At 41.5% G+C, this 26,624-nt stretch overlaps 1 protein-coding gene across 4 annotated transcripts in view; it reads right to left on the reverse strand.

Annotated features, from left to right (window-relative positions):
• The window catches only part of FOXP2 (forkhead box P2), a 576,890-nt gene that overhangs the window by 397,227 nt on the left and 153,039 nt on the right, over window positions 1-26,624 (reverse strand). For 2 of the 4 annotated variants that reach the window (XM_020789698.3, XM_078376822.1), the window contains exon 3: window positions 3,118-3,205. The gene's annotated coding sequence lies outside the window, so the exon portion shown is untranslated. Of the gene's footprint in view, window positions 1-3,117; window positions 3,206-4,175; window positions 4,276-26,624 lie in introns of those variants that run through there. The other 2 variants (XM_078376823.1, XM_078376826.1) reach the window with 2 other exon arrangements.

Raw genomic sequence — 26,624 nt, forward strand, 5'->3', positions numbered from 1 at the left:
AGTGAGCCCAAGGAGTCACTATTTAAGCCAACCATTTGAAATTTTTTAGAAGGGGAGTAGACCCAAAGGGAGGTTTAGAGTCCAGCAATAGTTGATATAATAAACTATCTGGGTCAGAGTTATAGAAGAGATTTAGTCAGAATTTAAATGATCTCAGCCAAGCCATCGTTTCCAAGGAGGAAAATCCAGTCTTTAGACAAACAACTGAATAGGGAACACAACTTGGTAACCCTAGCACTTTACATAAGAATTGAGACTGCATCCGTTCAATTTATCTATCTATGGCATTTAACCAGCTTGCTGTGCCATGCAAGATTTGTGGAATAATTTTGGATTTAAAGACCTGTAAAGCTGCCAGACAGAGGGGTGGACAGAGTGCCTGAAGAACTATGGATGGAGGCTTGTAACATTGTACAGGAGGCAGCAACAAAAAACAACAGCCGAAGAAAAGGAAATGCAAGAAAGCAAAGTGGCTGTAACGAGGCCTTACAAATACAGTGGTACCTCGCTTAGCGACATTAATCCGTTCCAGGAAAAACATCACTATGGGAAATAAAAAAGCCAATAGAAACGCATTAAAACGTGTTTAATGCATTCCTATGGGCTTGAAAACTGACCTTATGCGAAGATCCTCCATTGCGGTGGCCATTTTGGGTGCCTCTAAAGCGAGGCAACACAGCGCGCAGCCATTTTGTTTACCCGGCGGTCATTTTGGAACCGCCGATCAGCTGGCTGAAAACGGGGGCTTTGCGATAGTCGCTTCCGGGCGATCATTGCAAAGTGAAATTCCCCCATAGGAAACATCGGAAAGCGATCACAAAAACAGCGTCGCAAAGCGATTTCGTCGCTCAACAGAGCGATCAGTAAGCGAGGCACTACTGTAGCAAAGAGGAGAAGGGAAACAAAATGCAAGGGAGAGAGGGAAAGTTACAGAAAAGTGAATGCAGACTTCCAAAGAATAGTAAGAAGAGGCAAGAGGGCCTTCTTAAATCAACACTGTAAAGCTATAGAGGAAAATAAGAGAAAGGGAAAAACCAGAGATCTCTTCAAGAAAATTGGAGATATGACAGGAACATTTTGTGCAGAGATGGACATAATAAAGGACAAAAATGGTAGGGACCTCAAAGAAGCAGAAGACATCAAGAAGTGATTCCCTAGTGAATAGGGTTGCAGAGATGTGATACAGCCAAATTGATATATGACAAAAGAGAAGATTTCAGTGGTCTGGTTGAAGGATCACCAGGCAACCAACATTTTTAAGAGATGAGAAGAGAAGAGACGAGATGAGACAAGACAAGGAGAGGAGAGGAGAAGAGGAGAGAGATTTGCAGTTTAATGAAGAGGAAAGTGTAAGCAGCATAACTTAACACCAGACCAAACCTGGGGAACAAAGGAAAGAAAGAAGCCAAGATAAAGTCAAGGTTACATGTATGTCCATTAAAGTAGATATTAATATTATCAATGTGTAAGAGAAATAGACATGGAAAAGAAGATTTGGGAGAGTAAATGAAAAGAAATAATTGTTTTACATAACTTTCTACAGTAGCTTCTTATCAAGCGTTTTGGTCCTTGCAATATCATTTTGGTCTTCATGCAAAGGCTACAAGGATATGTATATCATATACCATCTATGCAAGTCATGAGGAACATGTGGACCTCTAACTCCAATAATCCCCAATCACTGGCTATGCAAACTGGGGCTGGTGGGAGCTATAACCCAACATCTGGAGCACCACACATTCCCCATCTTGATCCATATGCACAGCATAATATGAGCATTCAGTTATAAAACTATTTCCATCCTCACGAATAATATAGACATTGCTTTCTCAGTTTAAAATAGTATTGGGAATTGGCACATTTCTGAAATGGAAACCCAGAAAGAGTGCATGCCTTGGCAGAAGAATAGCATGCAAACTACATTGCTCTGTCTCACAAGGTAGATACTAGATGAAAAGCTTAGTAACTTCCACTGGTCCAACGGAATACAATGTCCATTGTATTCATTTATGGAGCTAGACCCTCTGAAAGTCCACTGCATTCAAGGCTGCACTAGCTTTCAGCAATGTCTTGAATACTGTGGTGGAAAGGAGGCATTAAAAATTAGAAGAAGCAGGTTAACTTCCCTTCAGTGTTTCACAAAAATAATCTGATTGGTCATACTATCCAGAGCTACACACAAACAATATGCATCAGTTAGTTAGGCATCCTTCAATCTCGAGAGATTATGGTAATGTGCTCTGTATGGAGGACTTAGAACAGCATCTAGTGTGGCTGAGAAGGCCAATTTGAGAGTGACAATTTCTTCCACACTGAAGACAAGTACAATCTGTCCCCTGTCCACCTCCCTGATTTTGCTGCTTCCGGGACTGCCTCTTTGCCTCGGCCTGCTGGACAAGGGTCTCTTCAAATTGGGAGAGGTCATGATGTACCGCCTGCCTCCAGGCTGAACACTCAGATGTCAGTGTTTCCCATCTGTTGAGGTCCATTCCTGAGGCCTTCAGAACCCGCTTGCAGATATCCTTGTATCACAGCTGTGGTCTCCCTCTGGGGCGATTTCCCTGCACTAATTCTCCATACAGGAGATCTTCTGGAATCAGCTATTCTCACAACATGCCCAAGCCAACGTAGACGTCGCTGTTTCAGTAATGTATACATGCTCACAATTCCATCTCAAATTAACTTTGTCTTGCCAGGTGATGCCAAAAAATGTGTTGGAGACAACACATATAGAACATGTTCTGCCGTACACAAAAGGTCCAGGACTCACTGCAGTAGAGGAGTGTACTCAGGACACAGGCTCTAGAGACCTGGAATTTGGTATATGCCTTCAGTTTCTTATTAAGCCACACTCTCTTTGTGAGTCTTGAAAACATGGTAGCTGCTTTGCCAATGCGTTTATCCAGCTCAACATCTTGGGACAGAGTGTCAGAGATTGTTGAGCCAAGGTACACAAAGTCATGAACAACCTCCAATTCTTGCATGGAGATGGTAATAGAGGGAGGTGAGTCCACACCCTGGCCCATGACTTGCATCAGTATGCAAACAAAATTCTGTGCTTTTCTCTCTGAGGAGGAAAAATTAACTGTATCACAGTAGCAATAAAATTGAGCTCACCTTCCTTTTCTGGATCTCAGAAAGCTGTGTTCAGTTTCAGTCTTGAAATGGAGTAGTACAGACCATCAGTTCCAGCATTGCTGACCACCTGATAAAAGACAAATATACCAAATGTAAACATGCACAATTTTCTAAATTCACTCTATGAATAATGTGTGCCATTCATTATCTATAACCTCACAACAGTCACCTCAAAGTGATATTCCACCTTCCATTTAGCGTTCTTTTACTAATAGATTCATGAAACACCTAAAGACTACAGAACAAGAAAAGGACTGAAATAAAGTTTTATTTGTTTAATTAATTATAAAGAAACCACACTTTGTCCTTTTGGATACCAGAGTAAAGTGCAAACATATAATCAAAACAATAATATATAATTAAAACAACAGACAGTCCAAAAACAACCAAAAGCAAGAAACTCGTTTTTTGGGTAAATAAAATGGTCTTCAGATGGAACTGAAAAAAAATTCAGTGCTGATGACAGTCAACACAAAGTTCATCCATGGTATTTAGGTAAGAGCATTCCTGATGGTTTTATATCATAGGAAGGCTGATATAAAAAGACGTATTCCTGCTGATAGTTGAGTCACACACTGTTCGGAGCTCTAAAATTTAGGACTAACTTCTTGAATTTAGTACGGAATTCCTCTGAATTGGTGCACCCAGTGCTGTTCTTTCATAATCTGTGCAATATGATTCCGATTGACTACACCAGTTCTAGTTCTAGACACTGCGTTCTGCACTAACTGAATCCAGCAGATAGTCTTTTTGTGCAGTCTCACAGATAATGCACTGTGACTAAAGTAATCCAACTATAAAATTAATAGAAAATGAACTTCAGTGGCCAAATTGATCCTGTCCAGAAACAGTTATAGCTGTCTGATCCTGTAGAAGATGATAACAAAACAATTCTAACTGACGATGCCTGCTGGGCTACCAGGGTTAGTGTTTGATTACAAAGCATTTCCCAAACTATACACCTGATACTTTAAGGAAAGTGCAGTTTTATTTAGGACAAGCTACACCATCTATTCCTGGACATGAGAACTACCTACCCATAGGAATTTAATCTTGCCAGGATTCAACTTCAGTTTACTGGACGTCATCCAACCTATTACTCACTCCAGACACCAATTCAGCATCTGTACGTACCATCTGAAGCACATAACAGAAAGAAATAAAGGTGGGTGTCATCAGCACAGTGTCAAAACCTCATTCCACCTGGTGACTTTATCGCCTGGTGACTTCAGCTGGCTGTTTCATGTAGGTTTTAGAAGACATAGATGATATATGGATCCCTGTAAGATCCTACAGCTCAGATATCATTTGTCAGACAGAAAACAGGTGAAGACCCACCATATCCCAGTATCTTCAACATCCAACTAACAGAGCCAGTCCAAAACAACAACATGCTTGATGGTATCAAAAACTACTGAGACATCCAGGATAATGGGTTGTTTAACTCCATATCTCCTCCAAAAAAAGTCATCAGTCAGAGAAACCAAAGCCATTTCAGCACCAAACTGATTTATTTCTGTTAATTAAATCATGACATGGTGTGATATGCCATGCATTGTTATTCATCTGAAGTTGTATTTACCTAATTTTCAGACCTGCTGAGGACTACATGATTTTTATTATGTCATGATATGTAAGGGCATAAAATTCAAAGAGAGTTTACTTTATTTTTCAAGACTGTAGATAGTTAGGAAAAATTTTCCAATCTAAAACAGATTTCATAAAATGCCTCTTTTAAGGCATTTCGTACCTGTTCCTTGAGGATGCATAAACTACTTTCCGTATACATTCAGCCTGTCCATTCCCCACCCCGCCCCAGCTTTATCATCATGTAGCTGCTTATAGCGATGATGGGAAAAAAGCAAGAGAATAAGTTGTCAACCACATCACTCTAACACTATGTCCTCATTCTCAAGCTGCACCATGTATCAAACAATTACTCTTTTAACAATAAAAAAGCTAAAACAGTAATCAGGATGCTAACTGGTGCCTACATAAAGTTTGTATAACTCCTCAACTAACCACAATTAGCTGTACAAAGTTACACAAACCTTACACTAACACTAAGAAGATTATTGTTGTTGTTGTTTAGTCGTTTAGTCGTGTCCAACTCTTCGTGACCCCATGGACCAGAGCACGCCAGGCCCTCCTATCTTCCACTGCCTCCCGGAGGTCTGTCAATTTCATGTTGGTTGCTTCACAGACACTGTCCAGCCATCTCATCCTCGGTCGTCCCCTTTTCCTCTTGCCGTCACACTTTCCCAACATCAAGGTCTTTTCCAAGGAGTTTTCTCTTCTCATCAGATGGCCAAAGTACTGGAGCCTCAGCTTCAGGATCTGTCCTTCCAGTGAGCACTCAGGGTTGATTTGCTTTAGAATTGATAGGTTTGTTCTCCTTGCAGTCCAGGGGACTCTCAAGAGCATCCTCCAGCACCACAATTCAAAGGCATCAATTCTTCGGCGATCTGCTTTCTTTATGGTCCAGCTCTCACATCCATACATCACAACAGGAAAAACCATAGCTTTGACTATTCGGACTTTTGTTGGCAAGGTGATGTCTCTGCTTTTTAAGATGCTGTCAAGGTTTGTCATCGCTTTCCTCCCAAGAAGCAGGCGTCTTTTAATTTCGTGGCTGCTGTCTCCATCTGCAGTGATCATGGAGCCCAAGAAGGTAAAATCTGTCAATGCCTCCATATCTTCCCCTTCTATTTGCCAGGAGGTGATGGGACCAGTGGCCATGATCTTAGTTTTTTTGATGTTGAGTTTCAGGCTGTTTTTTGCACTCTCCTCTTTCACCCTCATTTAAAGGTTCTTTAATTCCTCCTCACTTTCTGCCAGCAGAGTGGTATCATCTGCATATCTGAGATTGTTGATATTTCTTCCGGCAATCTTAATTCCGGTTTGGGATTCCTCCAGTCCAGCCTTCCGCATGATGTATTCGGCATATAAGTTAAATAAGCCGGGGGACAATATACAGCCTTGTCGTACTCCTTTCCCAATTTTGAACCAGTCAGTTGTTCCATATCCAGTTCTAACTGTTGCTTCCTGTCCTACATATAGGTTTCTCAGGAGACAGACAAGGTGGTCAGGCATTCCCATTTCTTTAAGAACTTGCCATAGTGGTCCACACAGTCAAAGGCTTTTGCATAGTCAATGAAGCAGAAGTAGATATTTTTCTGGAACTCTTTGGCTTTCTCCATAATCCAGCGCATGTTAGCAATTTGGTCTCCAGTTCCTCTGCCCCTTCGGAATCCAGCTTGTACTTCTGGGAGTTCTCGGTCCACATACTGCTGAAGCCTACCTTGTAGAATTTTGAGCATAACCTTACTAGCGTGTGAAATGAGTGCAATTGTATGGTAGTTGGAGCAATCTTTGGCACTGCCTTTCTTGGGGATTGGGATGTAGACTGATCTTTTCCAATCCTCTGGCCGCTGCTGCGTTTTCCAAACTTGCTGGCATATTGAATGTCGCATGTTAACAGCATCATCTTTTAAGATTTTAAATAGTTCAACTGGAATGTCATCACCTCCACTGGCCTTATTGTTAGCCAGGCTTTCTAAGGCCCACTTGACTTCACTCTCCATGATGTCTGGCTCAAGGTCAGCAACTACATTGTCTGGGTTGTCCAGGATGTCCAACTCTTTCTGATATAATTCCTCTGTGTATTCTTGCCACCTCTTCTTGATGTCTTCTGCTTCTGTTAGGTCCCTCCCATTTTTGTCCTTTATCATGTTCATCTTTGCATGAAACGTTCCTCTAATATCTCCAATTTTACTGAACAGATCTCTGGTTTTTCCTTTTCTGTTATTTTCCTCTATTTCTTTGCATTGTTCATTTAAGAAGGCCCTCTTGTCTCTCCTTGCTATTCTTTGGAAGTCTGCATGCAATTTTCTGTAACTTTCCCTATCTCCCTTGCATTTTGTTTCCCTTCTCTTCTCTGCTATTTGTAAAGTCTCGTTGGACAGCCACTTTGCTTTCTTGCATTGCCTTTTCTTTGGGATGGTTTTTGTTGCTGCCTCCTGGACAATGTTACGAACCTCTATCCAAAGTTTTTCAGGCACTCTGTCCACCAAATCGAGTTGCTTAAATCTGTTCTTTACTTCCACTGTGTATTCATAAGGGATTTGGTTTACATTATACCTGAGGAGCCTAGTGGTTTTTCCTACTCTCTTCAGTTTAAGCTTGAATTTTGCTATGAGAAGCTGATGATCAGAGCCACAATCAGCTCCAGGTCTTGTTTTTGCTGACTGTATAGAGCTTCTCCATCTTTGGCTGCAGAGAATATTATCAATCTGATTTCAATATTGCCCATCTGGTGATGTCCATGTATAGAGTCACCTCTTGTGTTGTTGGAAAAGAGTGTTTGTGATGACCAGCTTGTTCTCTTGGCAAAACTCTATTAGCCTTTGCCCTGCTTCGTTCTGAACTCCAAGGCCAAACTTCCCTGTTATACCTTTTATCTCTTGGCTCCCTACTTTAGCATTCCAGTCCCCTAGAATGAAAAGAACATCTTTTTGGGGGGTCAGTTCTAGAAGGTGTTGTAAATCTTCATAAAATTGTTCCATTTCAGTCTCCTCAGCAATGGTAGTTGGTGCATAAACTTGGATTATTGTGATGTTGAAAGGTCTGCCTTGGATTCATATTGACATCATTCTATCATTTTTCAGATTGTATCCCATTACAGCTTTTTCCACTCTTTTGTTGACTATGAAGGCTACTCCATTCCTTCTACGGGATTCTTGCCCACAATAGTAGATATGATAATCATCTGAGCTGAATTCGCCCATTCCTGTCCATTAAAATGGCTGCGGGTGATCCGAAATGCCCCCCGCAGGGTTTTCGTGACCTCGGTAAGCAAGAGGAGGGCGCGAAAACACTGACAGGGGGCCATTTTGGGTCATCCGGCGGCCATTTTGGAGCCGCCGAACAGCTGATCAGCGGCTCCAAAATGGCGCCGGATCAGCAAAAACATCACTGGAGGGGTAAGTTTTGGCGCCTATTGGAATGCATTAAACTAAGTTTAATGCGTTCCAATAGGCTTTTCCTGCCCCGTACAGCGATGTTTTCGCATAGCGAAGGTTAATCCGGAACGGATTAACCTTGCTATGCGGGGCACCACTGTATTTTTCTTTGCAGCATTGGACTTTCCTTTCACTTCCAGGCACGTCCACAGCTGAGCGTCCTTTCGGCTTTGGCCCAACCACTTCATTAGCTCTGGAGCTACTTGTACTTGTCCTCTGCTCTTCCTCAGTAGCATGTTGGACGCCTTCCGACCTGAGGGGCCCATCTTCCTTCGTCATATCTTTTAGCCTTCTGTTTCTGATCATGGGGCATTCTTGGAAAAGATACTGGAGTGGCATTGCCATTTCCTACTCCAGGTGGATTGCGTTTAGTCGGAACTCTTCACTATGTCCTGTCCGTCTTGGGTGTCCCTGCACGGCATAGCCCATAGCTTCTCTGAGTTACTCAAGCCCCTTCGCCACGACAAGGCAGCAATCCATGAAGGTTATAAGCATTATTTATTAAATCATAATTTTTGATTACACACATCTAATTTGAGCTTGGCAGTCAACAGCAGATAGTATCACGAAGAATAATGATTCCCAACTCCTAGATGGTATGGTGAATGTGCATTGCCCAGGACTAATAAATTAACCTCCTCCAATGGGATCTCATCAGGGAAACATGCCTCTGCTATAGAAAATGAGTCAATTAGTTCCCCCCCCCCCCCGGAGGGCATATAGGCTCCACCTCGTCCCTCTCCTTTCAGTTCCCTAAATCTGCCATCACCGTATATAAAAAGATAGCAAGCTATCATGACACGGTATCATGACGGATAGAGGGGATGAAGGGAGGGATGTGTGAATTCACAGAGTACCACTAGAAGAACCAAAGTTACAGGTAGGTAACCTAACTTTCTTTGTAGTGGTGTCTGTGAATGCACACAAATGGGTGAATAGCAAGCTGTACTCACCGGAGGAGAGTATTGCATCACTGTGGTATTGTCCGTAACCAACTGTACCACGAGACCTCGTATGCAGGGCAGGAAGGCTTGAAAGGCATACAGTCATACAAAAAGCCATCTTTCTTGGAGACTGCAAGGTAGCGCAAGAAGAAGCCCTCACTGGAGTCAAAGGATGGTACCCTGGTTATGGCCTCCTTAGATAGGAGTGCTGAGATTTCCAAATGCAGGGGCATGGAAAAGGGAGTTGTTTTGATTGAGTTTGGTGGCGGGATCTCTGCAAATTCAATCAAATAGCCCTTTTCAATGATATTAAGGACCCACTTGTCAGTAGTGAAGGTTTGCCATTCTTGGAGGAATGGGAACAGTCTGGTGGTGCATAAAGAATTAGGAGAGATGCTTACCCCTGTGCTGAGCTTTGTGAAAGGACTGCTTGGGGCTGCGAAATCGTTGCTGTTTGAACAATGGAGCGGTGGACTGTTGAGTCTGATAAGTCCGGTCCTGCTGTTGTTTGCTGTACCAAAAGGGTTGGTACTGAGTGGAAGATTGGTATTGAGGCTTTTTGTATGCCTGTTTCTGGTACCTACACAGCTGGTATGGTATGTAAGACTTTGCTGTCTTTCTCATCTTCTGGATATTTTCCATGATTTCATCGGTTTTGGCATTGAATAGTTCAATCGTGTCGAAGGGTAGATCCTTGATTTTTGTTTTAGTGTCATCGAGGATATTGGTGGTTCTGAACCATGCCTGGTGTCTGACAGCTAGCGCCGTTAGCATGGATTTAGAGGCGCTGTCTGCCATGTGTTTTGCAGTGAATCTCTGTTGCCTGGTCAGGGTATTAGCTTCTTTATAAACGTTGAGGGCTTCCGTTTTAGAAGGACCAGGTAGAGTTTGCAGCATAGGGATTATTTTGTCCCAAAGATGCTTCTGGCAAGCGCCCATGGCCGCTTGATAGTTGGCTATTTTGATCAAGAGGGCAGCGAAGGCATAAGGCTTTTTGCCCAGATTGTCCGATTTTCTACCCTCTTTGTCAATGGGTGTAGCTGACAACCGGGTACGAGACCTGTATTGGGTAGCTTCAACCAGAATGGAGTTGGGTGCTGAATTATTAGTGAGGAATTCCAAATCCGACTCATGAATTTTGTAGTGATGCTCTATTTTGCGAGGGACTTGAGCCATCGAGGGTGTTTTGCTCCATGAAGTTTTAACCAGTTTGAAGAGGGCTGGGATGAGGCTCAGACTGGGAGGGGAAGTCCTGTCCTGTTCCATGTCTTGAAAGTCTAAGTCTATTTCCTGTTGTGGAATCTGTGCATCCAGCTGAAGTATTTTGGTCATGCACATGATGAGTTGCCCATAAAAAGAGAAGTCTTCTGGAGAAGGCTGGGAAGAAGGGCCTTGGCTGACTGGCTCAGGAGCCTCTGAGTCACTGGATGCCGTAGAGTGGTCATCTGGGAAGGATTGAGAGGTTAGAGAAGGGGATCGGCGCGGTACCGCATCCTCGGGTACAATGTCCATGTCAGACTGCGTGGACATGGAAAAAGGTATCGTCAGCTCCTGGGCCACAATACAGAGTAGTAGTCCGTACTGAAGAATGTTGGCTACTGCACTTGGCGCGCTTGGGAGGTGCTGTAGGTACCATGGGGAAACGCCTCTTATGCAATGGTACTTGAGGTGTTGAGAGATCCACCTGGGCCTGGGGCTGCTGTAGCGCAGGAGGAGCTAAGGTATGGTGCCACGACGGTTGAGGCATGGAAGTGCCTGGAAATTCCGGCAGGTAGCCGTAGCCTTGATATGGAAACGGTTGGTATGGAGCGTAGTAAGGGTGGCCAAATGGCGGACCCTGTGGACGGTACCCGTCTCCTGCATCTCGAGGTTGGTACGGAATGGAATGTTTGCGCTTTTCCATACTTTTCCTAGGAGTGTCGTGGACAGACTCCTGTTCAGAAAGAGACTCGGTATCAGCCCACCCTGAGTATCGAGGGCTAGAAGGAGCAGCGGCCCAGCTGGCATCTGGCACAGCCTCTAATCAGCCCGAGTTAGGAGACATGCACATAGTATCCTGATCCGTCTGGGGTAAAGGAATGTGCTCCTCAGTATCAGAAAGTCCAATTCCTTCCCTCGAAAACTCCTCGAGCAGAATCGAAGGAACTGGAGGAGACACAGTAGGCAGTTTAGCTGACTTCTTCAGCTTTTTGGACTTATCGTTAATTTTCCTTTTTGCAGGAAGGGCAACTCGAGAGGACGCCTTGGCTTTAGGTGGTTTTGAGGCTTCCTTAGGATTCACAGGAAGAGAAATGGTAAGAGTCGACTGCTCAACAGGAGACATCTCTTTAGATGCCTCCGAACGTGGAGGGGTTGGTGCCGGGAGGAAGAAGCCTTCCATGGCAGGAAAAAGGGTCTTCTCGTAGAGAAAAAATCGAAGCCATTGGCATCTGAGTTTAATGGCTTGCTTGGAAAAACCTTTACAAGCAATGCAGGTCTGGTCGAGGTGTGATTCTCCCAGACAAAACAAGCACTTTTCGTGGCCATCTGAGAGCGGAATTTTGCGAGAACAGATGGCGCACTGCTTGAAGCCCCAAGGGGCCATAAACAAAAAGACAAAAAGAGGATCCGTTGAAAACAGGGGGGACAGAACGACGGCAAACTAAAAATTTTTTGGCAGGTTCTGTCAAGGATTAAAAATAAAACAATAACAGTGGAAAAAGTATAAGAATAAAAGGCTAGCTAAACTAGAATACTTAAGTGTAGATGCTCTGTTCTTCCTAACATCCTAACGGTACAGCAGAAAAAGAGGAACTGAAAAGAGAGGGACGAGGCGCAGCCTATATACCTTCCAGGGGGGAGCTAACTGACTCTTTTTTCTATAGCTCTAGAATCTTCCGGACATCCTGCGCAGGCGCAGGATTAACCCATTGGTGTGCATTCACAGAGACCACTACGAAGAACAAATGTTATTACAAAGAGATGTCCATCAGCACTAAGTGAAACATCTTTGCAAAAATTTGATAAATTTATCAGCTAGTCTGAACCATAACTGTTTAAAAATATATATCACATACACAGCCTTTTCCAAAATTGTTCCTTCCAGGTACTTTAGACTACACCTCTCAATGGCTATAGCCAGTATGACCAATGAGGCTAATGGAAATGAATTGCAAAGCATATGTATTTGGGAAGGCCAACCTAACATACCATTTATTTCAGATAAAGAAATAATCTACTGGTATAGCTATTAAGACTCCAGGCTGCGTATCAATAACAATCATAAACTGTCATGGTAACATCTCTCTCTCTCTCTCTCTCTCTCTCTCTCTCTCTCTCTCACACACACACACACACACACACACACACACACACACACACACACACACACACACACACACACACACACACACACACACACACGGTGGTTTCAAATTATTTTTTTCTCCATCAAATGATGACACCTGCAATGACCATATGATGCACTGAATGTAAAAGTTGTTCGGAGACTATGTGAATGATTTTAAAATATAAAGCTGCCTTACAATGAATAAGTGATTCATGCAGTTGAGGGGGGTGCCAAAGTGATCGCCTCAAACTGGCCAACTGAGCTGGATGCTGTACCGTACATCCAATGTCTCCTAGAAGGCCTGCCAGAGCACACGTAGGCACTGATGGCTGGCTTGCTCAGGAAGGAGAAGAAGTTGTGGGGGATAAGGGACTACACCTGAGCCAAACTGAGGGGACTGGGCTGTGTGGACAGGTGTGGGATATAAGGATAGGGGTGAAGGAAGTGGAGCGGGGAGAGAATGGGAACAGGAGTCAGAGGAGGCTGAGACAGAGAGAAAGAGTAGTGGGTCAACAAGAAAGAGGCACCTGTGCCTGTCTACACTGTGGAAGAGTTGCCATAAAGGTAAAGGTAAAGGTTCCCCTTGGCAATTTTTTTGTCCAGTCGTGTTCGACTCTAGGGGGCGGCGCTCATCCCGCTCTTCAAGCCATAGAGCCAGCGTTTGTCCGAAGACAATCTTTCCGTGGTCACATGGCCAGTGTGATTTAGACACGGAACGCTGTTTACCTTCCCACCGAGATGGTACCTATTTATCTACTCACATTTGCATGCTTTCAAACCGCTAGGTTGGCGGGAGCTGGGACAAGCAACGGGCGCTCACTCCGTCACGTGGATTCGATCTTATGACTGCTTGGTCTTCTGACCCTGCAGCACAGGCTTCTGCGGTTTAGCCATAAGTCAAACATTAATTACTGTAAAAAATATTTTCATGGCCAGAACACAGACTTGGGCTGCTTGCAATCCTGCAAGTTCATGACCAGGGATCAGTAAACTTGATGCTGAAAGTCTGCTGTTTTGTGGATGGATGCATGAACATTTTTCATGTGTATTCTTCACATTATGTACAACTGTCACTCACTCCATTGAACTACACAATTAGAGCGCTTTACCAGAGCAGCCTTTTCTTTAGAAATTATTTTCTCATTTTTAAAATCCAGAACAGAACTGAGAAATAACAGACAAACATTTTCCTCAGATTTCTGTGGAAAATGTTAGCAACATTGAGCCAATACTACACTGAGCAAAGGGGAGCACTTCCCTCACTAATTAAATTAACTAATTCCCTCACTAATTAAAAAATGTAATGGTCCAAATCCTCTTGCTTAGCATAGTAAATTACACTAGAGTAGGCCTATTGAATCCAGGGAAATCTGGTGAGTCAAGTTCTATTGTTACAAATGGCCCTACTTTAACTGATTTATTTACAATAAGTTGCAGTTAGGGTAAGGCCATTTGAATCACTTGATCTTAGGAGTTGACCCACTAAATCCCTATTGATTCAATGGGCCTATTCTAACATGGTTTACTATGTTAAGCAACAGGATTTTGGTCAGTTTCTCTATTCCATCTATTAAGTAAAGAGATAAAACCAAAACTACTAAAATATTAAAAATATGTAATAAGCAACAACGTTTTGTAGTGTTTTACGGTTACAGCGGACCCTCGACTTACAGACGGCTCCACTTACAGACTTTTCGAGTTACAGACTTCTCTGGCCGCAAAATTTAGGTTCGACTTGCAGCCGGAGAATCAACCTACAGACCGGGGGAAAAAATGGAACAAAAACGGCCAGTTACGGATTAATCAGTTTTCAATGCATTGTAGGTCAATGTAGCCTCAACCTACAGACTTTTCAACCTGCAGCCAACGTTCTAATACAGATTAATTCCATAAGTCGAGGGTCCACTGTACAATTTGAAAAGAAAATGAAACCTATAGATATGGCTCCTCTTTGGGGAACAACAGTTGGTGCAGAAGGATACTTGCCCGTATAGATATAGATAGAAAAAAGGTCCCTTAACCAAAACAAGAATGTCAACATAGGGGTAACAGAAGTGTCAATGTTATGGAGCAACCAACATGGCTCTATTCCCCCTTCCACCTGCGTGCTGCTATGAAACAGAGAAGGAAGGTACCCACATTCTGTTTCCAAAGAGAAGGTAGCTATAAAGAAAACTATTTTCTGTTCAGTAAGGAAGGAAGGTTCATATAGCTCCTCTCTGAACATGCTCTAATTTTAAGTAATGCTTATCCATTTAAATCCACATAGTATTCCTCCAGAATAGTGACCTGTAACAAAGAATGCACACAATTATAGTAAAACTACTTAATCTAAACCATTATGATTTAAGAATTAAATTATGTGTTAAGTTTCTTCCTGAAATCCAGTACTTCCTCTATAGTTACATCACTCTTCTATACAGAAATACTGAGAAACCCTTAACTACAGCAGCACTACTGGATGCCATTATAATTAACAAGGACATGTAAAAAATAAATTAACAGTTATGTTTTATAATCATGTGGAAGTGAAATGAGCTCATGAAGAGGTCCAAGTACTTACTGTGATCTCATTAGCTGAATTTTACATGCTATTTTATATCACTACTTATGCTAGTGGAGTATTAATTTGCCTATGTCTTCCACATATTCATGAAAGCATATTTTAAATATCCAGTAATGAAGCATAAGAACTGTTTGGCAATATCATGACTCACACTGCATTTATAATGAAGCAAATACCTATATGTTCCCAACATCTCCATTTGAGATTTTTACTTTACCCTTACAGGGATATGATTCTCATGGCTTCTCATGCTCTGAAAGAAAAGAAGGGGGAAATATCTTTCTCCCCCCTCCTAGAAGCAAGATTTTTCTGCTTACTTTTTTCTACAAGGAATCTCACTTGAAATTTTGTGGGATTTTTTTGGGTGGGGGAGTTTGTGGCAGGGCAATTCTTCATGGAATAACAAGCTATGCAGGACTATTAAAACCCCTGCACAGAATGACATCTTTCCTGCACAACATTTCACAAAAAAGGGGCAAAAAAAACACCAAGCTGCTTGGAGTATTATAATTTATATGACACAGGATTCACCTAGAAAGAAAAGAAACACTACACTATATGGGATTATTAAAATTCCTGTAGAGCACTGAATTTTTCCTGCACAGATTCACTGGAAAGAGCATCAATCAGATCTGGGAGTTTTCTGAACAGAACAGGGAAAAACTGAACAAAAAATAGATTGGAAATCAAGACCGGGTCTCATTTTTCCAAGAAATCTTGTTGGTACAAGCAGAAATCTTGTCAGGCAATCTGCCCTCAACAGCCTTGCTCAGCTCTTGTAAACTCAACCCTGTCAAAGTTATTGTTTGTTTTTTCTTGTAGGGCGACGGAAACCTTGTCTGCGTTGAGCAGGGGCCTGGCACCGGAAAGGAGGAGCAGAAGAGGAAAGCTGAGAAAAGTTGGACCTCTCAGGAGCCTGAGCCAGAGGTTTGTAAGGGCGATAGGGATGTTGATATGACTGATGGAAAGTGAAAAGCTTATGCCACTGATTGCATTGGTATCTGGGTTGTTGAATGGAGTAAGAGTAGGCAGTCTTGCGCATTTTATGTAAGCTTTCCATCACCTTGTCAGCCTTTTCGTTGAAGAGGCCCACACCATCGAAAGATAAATCTTCAATACGGGCTCTAGCATTGTCATTGATCTGTGCAGACCACAGCCATGCATGCCGTCTAAGGGCGATAGCAGAAGCCAGAGATTTTGAAGCAGTGTCAGCAGTATGATGGGACGCCAGACGCTGTTATTTGGCTAGAGTAGTGGCCTCAAGATGGGTGTTGAGAGCAGCAGTTCTGACTTCTTCAGCTTGAAGGACAGGGAGGATCTTATACCACAGCTGCCCATGGTAGGCCCTCATCACAGCCTGGTAGTTTGAGACCCTCATAACGAAGGAAGCCAAAGAATATAAACGATGTCCCAGTACGTCCAGTTTCCTACCCTCCTTGTTAGTAGGGGTAACTGAAGACCAATTACCTGCTTGGAACTGGTTTGATTGCACAATAATGGATTCTCCACCCATCTCGAGATCTGTAAGGACATTGATGGTTTGTCCCAAGATTCCTTAATAAGGTCCAACATGGCTGGAATTAATGTCAAACTTAATGGAGGACATTTTTCTTGATTGATGTCATCAAAGACAAGATCAGGCTTGGGAGGAGATGGCTGTTCAATGTCCAGTTCCAACGATTTGGCCATGCACAGGATGAGCTGTGCGTAAGATGTAAAATCCTCAGATGGAGATGGAGGATGAACATCCGCAACATCAGAATCTGGGGTTGGTAGGTTTGATAGGGACTCCCTGGATGATTCAGAGGAGGGAACCTGATCAGAAACTGTCGATGCCAATGATGCTCCCAAGATGGAAAGAGTTGGAGAGGTAGAACACTGACAATCCTGAGAAACAGAAACCAGAGGGGTTGGTGCTGGAACCTGATTGTCCAAGCGTGATCCAGATATCGAAGCTGACATTACCGTGGAAGAGCGTTGTTTAGATGGAACAGCCTCGTGTCGAGTGGTCTTGTGTCAAGACAAGAAAGGGTCACAACACAGTACTTCAGTACTAGAGAGATCTTTTTTTCAAGATTTCTTAGACCGTGGTACCATTGGAGCGGGCTCGTAAGTGGCTCCGTGTCGACTCTGAACAGGAGGTGGCGACAGCGACTGAGAGGATTCAGAAGGAGCATAAGCATAATGAACATGTTTGGGACCCTCATAATACTCAGGAATAAACATTGGGTCATATTGATCAAATCGGTATCGGTGGTGATCACCATGTCGATCGATATCATAAACAGGCTTTTCATATTCAGGAAAGGCATGGCGTTGAGATGGGCGCAGGACAAAAACTACTTCCTAGTACTGCGGGGATGGAGAGATGTGACTCCGCTGCACTGTCCTCTTCCGAGGAGGGGATTGCAATACTGATACCTCTGAATTCAATAGGTGGATCACAGTTGCCCGCCCAGTCGAAACAAGGCTAGAATGGGCCAAGGCTGGGCTGGACACAATATCAGCCTCAGAGCAGCCATGACTTGGCAACAAGCTCGGTATGGAAACCGAAGCTTGAGACCAAGTAGGGAGACTTGACTCTCCTGCTTCAGAAATGGAGCCTCGGTCTGGGATGTCCCTAGATGACTCCTCCAAGATGGGAGATGGGAAGGAGACATGGACAATCGGTGGCTCACGAGGCTGATGGAGTTTAGGAGCCCACTTAGTTTTCTTTTGTTTAACCTTGTTCTTATCTTTTTGCTTTTTACTAGAGTGAATCTTTGCCGACCCCGAAGAAGTCTTTGATATCGAGGTTGATGGTGATACTGATGGTGATTTGGGCTTGGAAGCCTTGGTAGAAGACCTCGGCAAGGGTGTAGGAGCCAATGAGATGAAAGACATGGATCTAGACAGTGGAACTGGGATAAGTTCCATTGTGGGGCTGGTTGGTAGACTGGAAGGTGCCAAAGATTCTTCTCACAAATGGGACCTCAGTCTGTGATGCCAGAGTTTTAAAGCCGGTTTTGTCAACTTTTTACACTCTGGACAAGTGTGAGTTTGGTGACTCTCGCCCAGACAGAACAAGCAGTGATCGTGGCCGTCCGTTAAAGGAATTTTATTGGCACACTGTCATGAGTTCAGCTGAAGAAGATCTGGCATCTGAGGGGTTAATTTCAGCTGAGAAAAATACTGGGCAATTAGAAGCATAGACAGCTGAATCACCACCAGATTGTCCTCCCTCAGTAGCCAGAGTGAGGGACAAGCTTCAGCAAAGACTCATGACACAAAGATCCGAAGCTCGCATGAATGCTTCCCAAAGGAACACCAGATCGACCAGTTTTAACAGGATGGAAGGCTTCTACGACTTTGAGGGTTGCTGCTCCTGTGTAATTTGTACCTAGAAGGCTTGGAAATCTGTGGAAGCGACAAGTCCATTCTCTGGCTCACATCCATGTTTCTGCTATCTTGAACCTTGCTTACTTGACCCTTGGCTTTTGCACTCTGACTTCTGACTACAGTTTGTGTTTTGGCTTTGACAATTTGGCATCTGTTTTGTATCTCCCGGACTTCTGACTTTGGACTGACTTATGGGACTTTCCCCTGCTGTATCCCCTGGAAATGTGACACACATGCCGTGGCAGCGTTTGAATGGAACTGAGGAGGGCGTTTAAAAGGGGTGGGAATGTGGGGTGGGAAGGAGAGAAATAAGGAAAAAAATAACTCACAGGGGACATCCATAAATAAAAAAATTGATTGAGTCCGAAATCCAATAATCGAAAACCATAAACAATCCAGAGATCAAAATACCGCTGATAAAATTACAAATCACGAACTCTAATTCCCAAAGAAGTCTGATTTCAGTGGCAGCTAAAAGGAACTGAGGTATTATGGGCAGGCGGAGCATGCACGCCACAGGGCAACGTCCTACTAATCATGTCTTTTTAAGCTCTAGAATATTCCGAAGAGTCCTGCCCAGGTGGAGTAAAACCCATTTGTGTGCATTCAACAGAGGCCACAAAGAAGAAATACCAAATCATTTAACAATTTCTTCAATGCCAACAATAAAATTCTATAGTTCTTCTGTGGTTATGGTTTTTGCTTTATCAATGATAATCTACAACAACAACGATAGCAACAAAATAATACATATCTTGTCTTCCAGCTAGAGCCCTGGGTCCAAGGACATGAAGCCTAGACATATGAAACTCTGCATACTTAATAAGAGAGACATGGGGGTGTGCATTTCGACATTTTCTGCCTTAAAACATCTTCAGTCACAAGGCCACAGGATTCCCTAACCAGTACACAAGTTTGAAGTTTTTTTTTTTTTGTTTGTTTTTTTTTTGTTTTGGGAATTCAAGGATCAATAATCTCAGGGACATTTAGGGAGCATCCTCCTCCTTCCTTCTTTGGGAAATGAGTGCAGAGTGGGTAGATCTCTCCCTTTTGAGATCACAGAAGTGTGCCATAATAACAGGCATATCTAGGAGTCCCACTGGGCCTAATTTCACTCAGACGAGGGTGGGGACAGTGGCCAAAATCTTGTTGTGCAATTATGTGCAGCCAACTCAAGGTTGCTTCCATGGTAGTTGCACAACATCTGAAGTAGAAGTCAATCCCCTTTGTACCAGCACATTGTGCAATTGGTCGTGCTGGGGATGTGCCACCAATTGCACAAGTGCAGGGTGCAGTCTCTTGTTGCCGGGCATAACACCCAGCACACTGACACTGACATAAATTAACTAGTAGAAAACTTTATGTTATGTCAGTACAAACAAGATAGTGGCCTCTATGTCCCAATCGAACAATTTATAACATTGTTTGAAGGCTTCAGTTTACCAAATTAGGGGCTGTTCATCTCATGTGAAGCCAGATACTCTTCACAGTATACTTCTCATTTGAATTGCACAAGTCTGAGCAGCACAGTTTTGGTTATATACAGGTTTTCCCCCAATAAATAAATATTTAACAAATACTGTACCCCTGGCCACTCAGAACCAGCACTGAATGCACTGAAATGGTCTACTTGCTCAAAAACAAAACATATCTAATCCAGTCTCTACATCAGGGAGTCATAATGACCTTTAAGGCATATTGTACATGGTACTGTATCAAAAGGATTGTCAATGCTGTGGAAAAGAACCCCAATAGAGAGAACTGTTTTCTCTGTATCTCTGTCTCTGTTTCTCTCTTCTGGTGTGTGTGTATCAACTGTTTATGCTTTGTTGTTACGTTTTGGGGGCATAAGGTTTATACATGGATTTTGAACTATATGGGGTCTGGTACCCCCAACCCTAGCATTGTTGAAGGGAAACTTATACAATATTCATTCTGCAACCACTTAATCTTGGTCATCTGCCATCATTCTGGTCTCCTTTTGGGACCAGGATGACATATTGTGAGTTGGATGGTAAACTAATGTATTTTTTTAAAAAAAACAATCTTTGCTTTCTCTTACTGTACAGGTAATCCACACCACACCAAATTACTACATATGGCAATGTCAGGAGGTATCAGACCATCTCCTGACCATCAGGTCATCTGCAGCAGCTAGCCATGTAGGTCTGACAATTGTTTCTTTGCAATGTGAAGCTTGCAACAGTGTAGAAATGCCCAGGTCACATAGTGAGATGATACGCCTCAACAGCTTATCATATGCCAAAAGCTTTCACATAATTTAATTTAAAGTGGCTTGCACAAAGCAAATAATATGTACACCAGAAAATGCCCCTCTAGAAAGCTGCACTCTCCATTCCACACTTCACCACAAATTGCTATTTTTCTGAGTAAAATTAATCAGTAACTAAACACCTCAGTGTTAGCATAAAACCCTTCAAAGCAATCCTATAGGTTATACTTCATGATACCTTTCCATAAAAATAGAATCTTCCCATTTCCATTTAACTTAGGAGAGGCTGACACTTGGAGAAGGAATAGGAAGGAATTTAATCAATTCTCCCTTTTTCCTGCACTTCTGTATACTGTTTCCCACACTCTTCAAAATAATTTTCAGTGTTTTGGTTCATATGTTTGGAGAATGATGAAGGCTATAGGAGTACGTAATAGTCAATGCCCCCTCTGTCTTCTGCTAATAAAAGATTTCCTTGGATGTCCCTTCCTCAAATGGGAGACTCCACTGAACACATTGTGATTTATTTCTGAATACAACCTTTAGAACATGAACGTGCTTAAGACTATGGACACTGACCTTAGGTTTGAAGAAGAGAGACTGTAAGATAAAAGAAATAGTTTATAAGTTTTGATGTGTTTTTAAAAAAGCAAAATTCAGCCTTGGTTGCAAATTTCCAATTTCTCTGCTACAAAATTAGTAAACCAAATGGCACAGCAACCTCTGTACTGTTTGGAATACACAGTATTCATAAAAGATGGAATCTCTTGTGTAGAAAGTAAAGAAACCAACATAAAATGGGAACAATTTTTTTAAAACTTTCCAAGCAATAAATTTTCATCAGCCCCTGACACATTTTTATTTTTATGCTTGTTTTGTGACTTTCATCTATCAATCAGTCAGATGTAAATACATAAAATGGTCTTCCTGCAAATACATTAGGGTACTGTTTGAACCTAATGTAAAAATAAATAGTAAAATATTAATATATTTAGCAGCAAATGTCCAAATATCAACAAGATTATATTAAAATGAAAAGATGAGCTGCAACTTCCCCATGAGCGTAGCTAATATAATAAAAATGAACAGATCATGTTGATGTCTCTCCATGATGAAGGTTTACTTTGATTAAGATTATGCAAAAAAAACCCTTACAAAATATAACTTTAGGCTGCACTTTTATCTTGCAAGAACCTATTTAATTTGCTTAATTACTACTATTAATATATCCATTTAACAAAGAGAAAACAATGCTATTTTTCACAACCTTTTAGCTATTTTGTATAAACTTTAGGGAGGCAAGAACATCTGTGACTCACAGAAATGTACTAATATTCCGCATTCACTTTTAATAAGATTAATCCATGAGATCAGAGTAAGTAACCTACGGCTCCATCCGATACTTATATAAAAACATTTAATATCTTTTGGAGTAGATTTTTTTTCTCGAGCCTTCTCTTTATTCAAGCTATAAAGTACAAAAGAATAAAAAGGCATTATCGTGTTGAGAAACCATGCCTGAACAAAACAATACAAACATGTTTAAATAGTTTGATATCATAATGACAACCACTATGATAATCTTCAACTTTTCATCTAAAATAAAGACAAAATAGTCTAGAAGTGTACTTCCAGAGGTTACACAAAGTATGACAATAGGAATAAATGGTCATTTCTCACAGTGAATGAATGCAAGCAGTGAGACATCTCAGGAGTCTGTACTGGGACCAGTATTTTAAACTTGTTCATACATGACTTGAAGTTAGGGATGAGCTGGCCAAATATTTGCTAAATATTTCTGATGGGAGCAAAAGCAAATCATGAAGCTCTCTATAAGGGTTTCTCCAACTGAGGGGGGGGGCGGGGACAACAAAATAGGCATTAATAAGGCAAATAAAATTCAATGTAAGTACGGGTGGGTGAGGAATCCCAACTTCACATATTTCCTATGGGCATAGCCATACTAATCTGTACAAGCAAGAATCGCAGGCCTTGCAGCTCCTTAAAGATTAATAATACACTTTGGGATACACTTTGGCAGATTTGTATCAGATGAAGTGGGGTGCAGTTCACAAAAGTTTATATTAAATAAACCTCATTAATCTGTAATGTGTCAGACTCTTTGTTGCAACTTCATATAAACAGTGACGCAATTTGATCTGGCAGAAAATGATGCAAAAAGGAATCAGGAATGGCAGTAATGAACATGTGAATAAAGTATATGGTTGCCATTTTTAAAGGCAATTTCCATACAGGTCGTAATTAGGAAAACAATTAAAAGAGAATGGCAAATATTACATTGCTCATATTAAAATCCATTGGTAAATAGGTCCATTGCCATGAACTGGCAAACTTTTTTCCCCAAAGCCCAGTCTTTGAAAGCAGCCTCTGTGCAAATGATTGACTGAAGATAAGCGGGATGAAAAAAAAAAGAAAGAAAAGAAAAGAAAAGAAAAGAAAAGAAAAGAAAAGGAAGGAAGGAAGGAAGGAAGGAAGGAAGGAAGGAAGGTCCTGGAGCGCTGTATTGCCCTCAGCATCAGTTTTTCCTGGGAGCAGCCATAACCCAAGCAAAGTCTTCTCTGTTTCAGATGCCATCCCAAACAAGAGAATAATGGAGGGTCTTCAAACTTCAGCAGCATCTCTATTAGTCCAGTCACACAGTATCCAAATACCAGAAAGCACTTTATAATAAAGAAAAAGACAATACAGACTTACTGTACTGACAGAATGATGAACATTCAGGAGAACAGTTGAATATGTACAACTATCATCAACAAAACAGACACCTAATCCTCATGGAAACAGTATTTAAACAAAGCTATCCCAAGTGTTTCTTAAGTAGTGACCAAGGCACAAATGAAGATTTGCACCATCATACTCCTCCTTTCCCATGGTTCATCAGCTATAGATGTCAACAAGGACAAAACTATTTTATTTATTTATTTATTTATTTATTTATTTATTTATTTATTTATTTATTTATTTATTTATTTATTTATTTATTTATTTATTTATTTAACATATGCAGCCCACATTACCCAAACTATCATATCACTGCCTTCTATATAAGAATAAATATGAGTACAAGATACAAATGATTAGACAGTATTTCTACCACAACACACATACTCTTCAATGAAAACTATCACTGTTGTGCTTTCTTCACCCATTATTTCTCTTTCACAAATATCACAGAACCAAGCTCTCTAATTTTACATAATTTCATGGTTCAAGACTAAAACTCCAAAAAATATTAACCACCCACAGAGATCACCCTGACATGCTTCTGTTGCAGAAAATAGAACATTATACTAACTGCTAAACCCTGCAGCATATTCAAAACATCACATCCTATTTGGAAAACTTACAAAGAAAATTGGTTAAGTAAGAATATTTTTAAAAGTAATCGGTTATACTCATATTTTTCTGTACAAAATTAGAAAGTTTCACACTCACACATATTTTTCTAACAAGGTCAAATTATACATGTGATTCATGCATTTGCCAGCTAAATTCCACCTTATTTTTACTCACAAATGTAATTGAACCTGTATGTACATACATTTTTGCATATACAGTATGTTTGTGTATTTTAAATATGAGACTGGCAATCAAGGGGAAAAAAGATGTTCTGTGCAAGACTGCTCAAATTAAATTAGCCAATTAAACAATCTTCATAAGGATTGCTATTTAGGCAGCAAAGCAGTTTACAAACCCACCCCTGCTTTACAGTTTGAGCATACAGTGGCATATCAAACCTCAGATTGAGATGTCACAAGATGTTGAAGCACTTATTAAAAAATGGAAAATGGGGATTGGTTAAAAATGGGCCAACACGGTAAGATTCAGAAGATTTTTTTAAAAAACAAGGAACTTACCACTGTCTCCTTTAGACTTGCCAAAAGAAGCTTGTCCATGAACAGTTACTGATGATCAGGCTACTTTATCACTTGACACCTCTGACTCTTCATCAGCCCCAAAGAGCAAATGTCAAATACACATATGGATAGTCTAATCCATATACATATAATTCTTAAATTGGACTACAATGCCCAGAATTCCTGGCCAGCACAGCTAGTGATGAAGGCTTCTGGGAGTTTTAGTCCAAGAACATCTGGGGACCAACATACCCTCTAATTTTCAGCCTTGCTCTGCCTCTTAAATGTGTGACTCTACCCCCCCTCCCCGCATGCAAGGTTCCATTACAAACCGAAGCAAAGAGGTTGAACACAATCACTGCTCAGAAGAGGAAGAAAGCTACACAGAGGGAGGCAGAGTCGTGCACACACAGCTAAAAGGGAACATTGCTGGGGACCCAAGGTTGGGAACCACTGGTCTAACATAAGTAATGGAACCATGCATCATACCACAACAAGCTGGTTTTAGACATGAGAAGAAATGCACAGCACAAATCCTGCATCTAATTCAATGCATTGAGGGAAACTTTGAAATGAGGAGGATCACGGGGTAGCCTTTGTTGATCTCTTGACTGCCTATGACATCGCTCTCTATCAGCAAAAACTCTACAATCTAACCAATAATTATAAGCTAAGTAAAGTAATAGAAACTCTTGCAAACTCACAGTTTTTGTTAATTTTCAAGGACAATAGTCTATGGAGGACTCAAAAGTAGAGTCTATTGCAAGGCAGTACTGGCTCCAATTTTGTTCAACATAGATACTAATGACAGACTTTCCTGAAGGCATGAAAAGTTTTATTTACGCTGACAATCTCACACTTGCTGTTCAATCGGAATCCTTCAGGTGGTAGAATATCTTCTAACAGATGCACTAGAAGAACTGGGCACAAAACTCAACTTAAATCCAAACCTACTAAGCCCCAAATATATGCCTTCCATCTGAGAAACATGCATTTCAAAAACCTTAGATCAGCTGGAAGGGCATCCAACTAGATAATTAGTTTGCCCCAAAATACCTAAGTGTTACTTTGGATTCTATGCAACCTGTACAAAATACTGTACTGCCTAAATACAAAGCAAAAGGTCTTAGCAAGAAACAAAGATACTGGGAACTAACACAATCACAAACACTAAGAACTACAGTCTTGTCCCTGCTACTCTACAGGCAAACATGCAAAACCTGCATGCTATAGTTCAGCCCAGGTAGACTTAGCATTCAACAAAAACTGTAGAATCATTACTGGATGCCTGAAGCCATTCTGATTCATAAAATCAATTACCTAGCAGGCATTTCATCCATGGAGAGGAGTAGCAGCCAATATGGAAAGACTCAAAGCATCCACAGTGGAACCTCTACTTAAGAACGGCCCTATTTAAAAATGATCCAAGAACAGTTCCGTTCACTAAATTTTGCTTCTACTTGAGAACGGAGCTCCATTTTCCTGCCCTTTTTTTAACCTTAGGTCATCTTAGGTTTAAAAATTTTTCCCCCTAGTGGTAGAGTATGGATTAACCGGCTTTGCATTAGTTCCTATGGGAACTAATGCTTCAATGTACAAATGTGCCTCTACATAAGAACAAAAAACAGCCGGAACCAATTAATCCGTTTTCAATGCATTCCTATGGGAAATTTTGCTTCAACTTTAGAACATTTCAACTTAAGAACACCATTCCAATACGGATTAAGTTCGTAAGTAGAGATTCCACTGTACATGAAATGCACATCCACTCTTTAGTTATCAACCTGCCCCTTCCAGATTAAAAGCAAGGTAAAGCATTTTCAGAACTTTTGTGAACCATGAAGGGACAGTAGGGAATGCCAGGGTGATAATATGGAAATGAAGAACTACCCACCTCTTTAAAAAGATGGAACCGCCAGAAAATCTAGCTTCTGATCATATGGAGAAGTGGGTTACCTGGAGGTCACCTAAGAGGCTACAGACTGCAGTTAGGAGAACCAGAGGGAGCCTAAGAAAATGGGTTTTGCATTAACACAGTCCTTTGTGAATGAGGAGAATGGCAAGCAAATTCACATCTATGTCAGTGTACCCTGTATCCCTCAACATGCATAATGAAAGACTTAATGCTGACTGCCCCA

Source organism: Pogona vitticeps, chromosome 5, assembly GCF_051106095.1.
Source record: "Pogona vitticeps strain Pit_001003342236 chromosome 5, PviZW2.1, whole genome shotgun sequence".
In the NCBI taxonomy this organism is placed as follows: domain Eukaryota; kingdom Metazoa; phylum Chordata; class Lepidosauria; order Squamata; family Agamidae; genus Pogona; species Pogona vitticeps.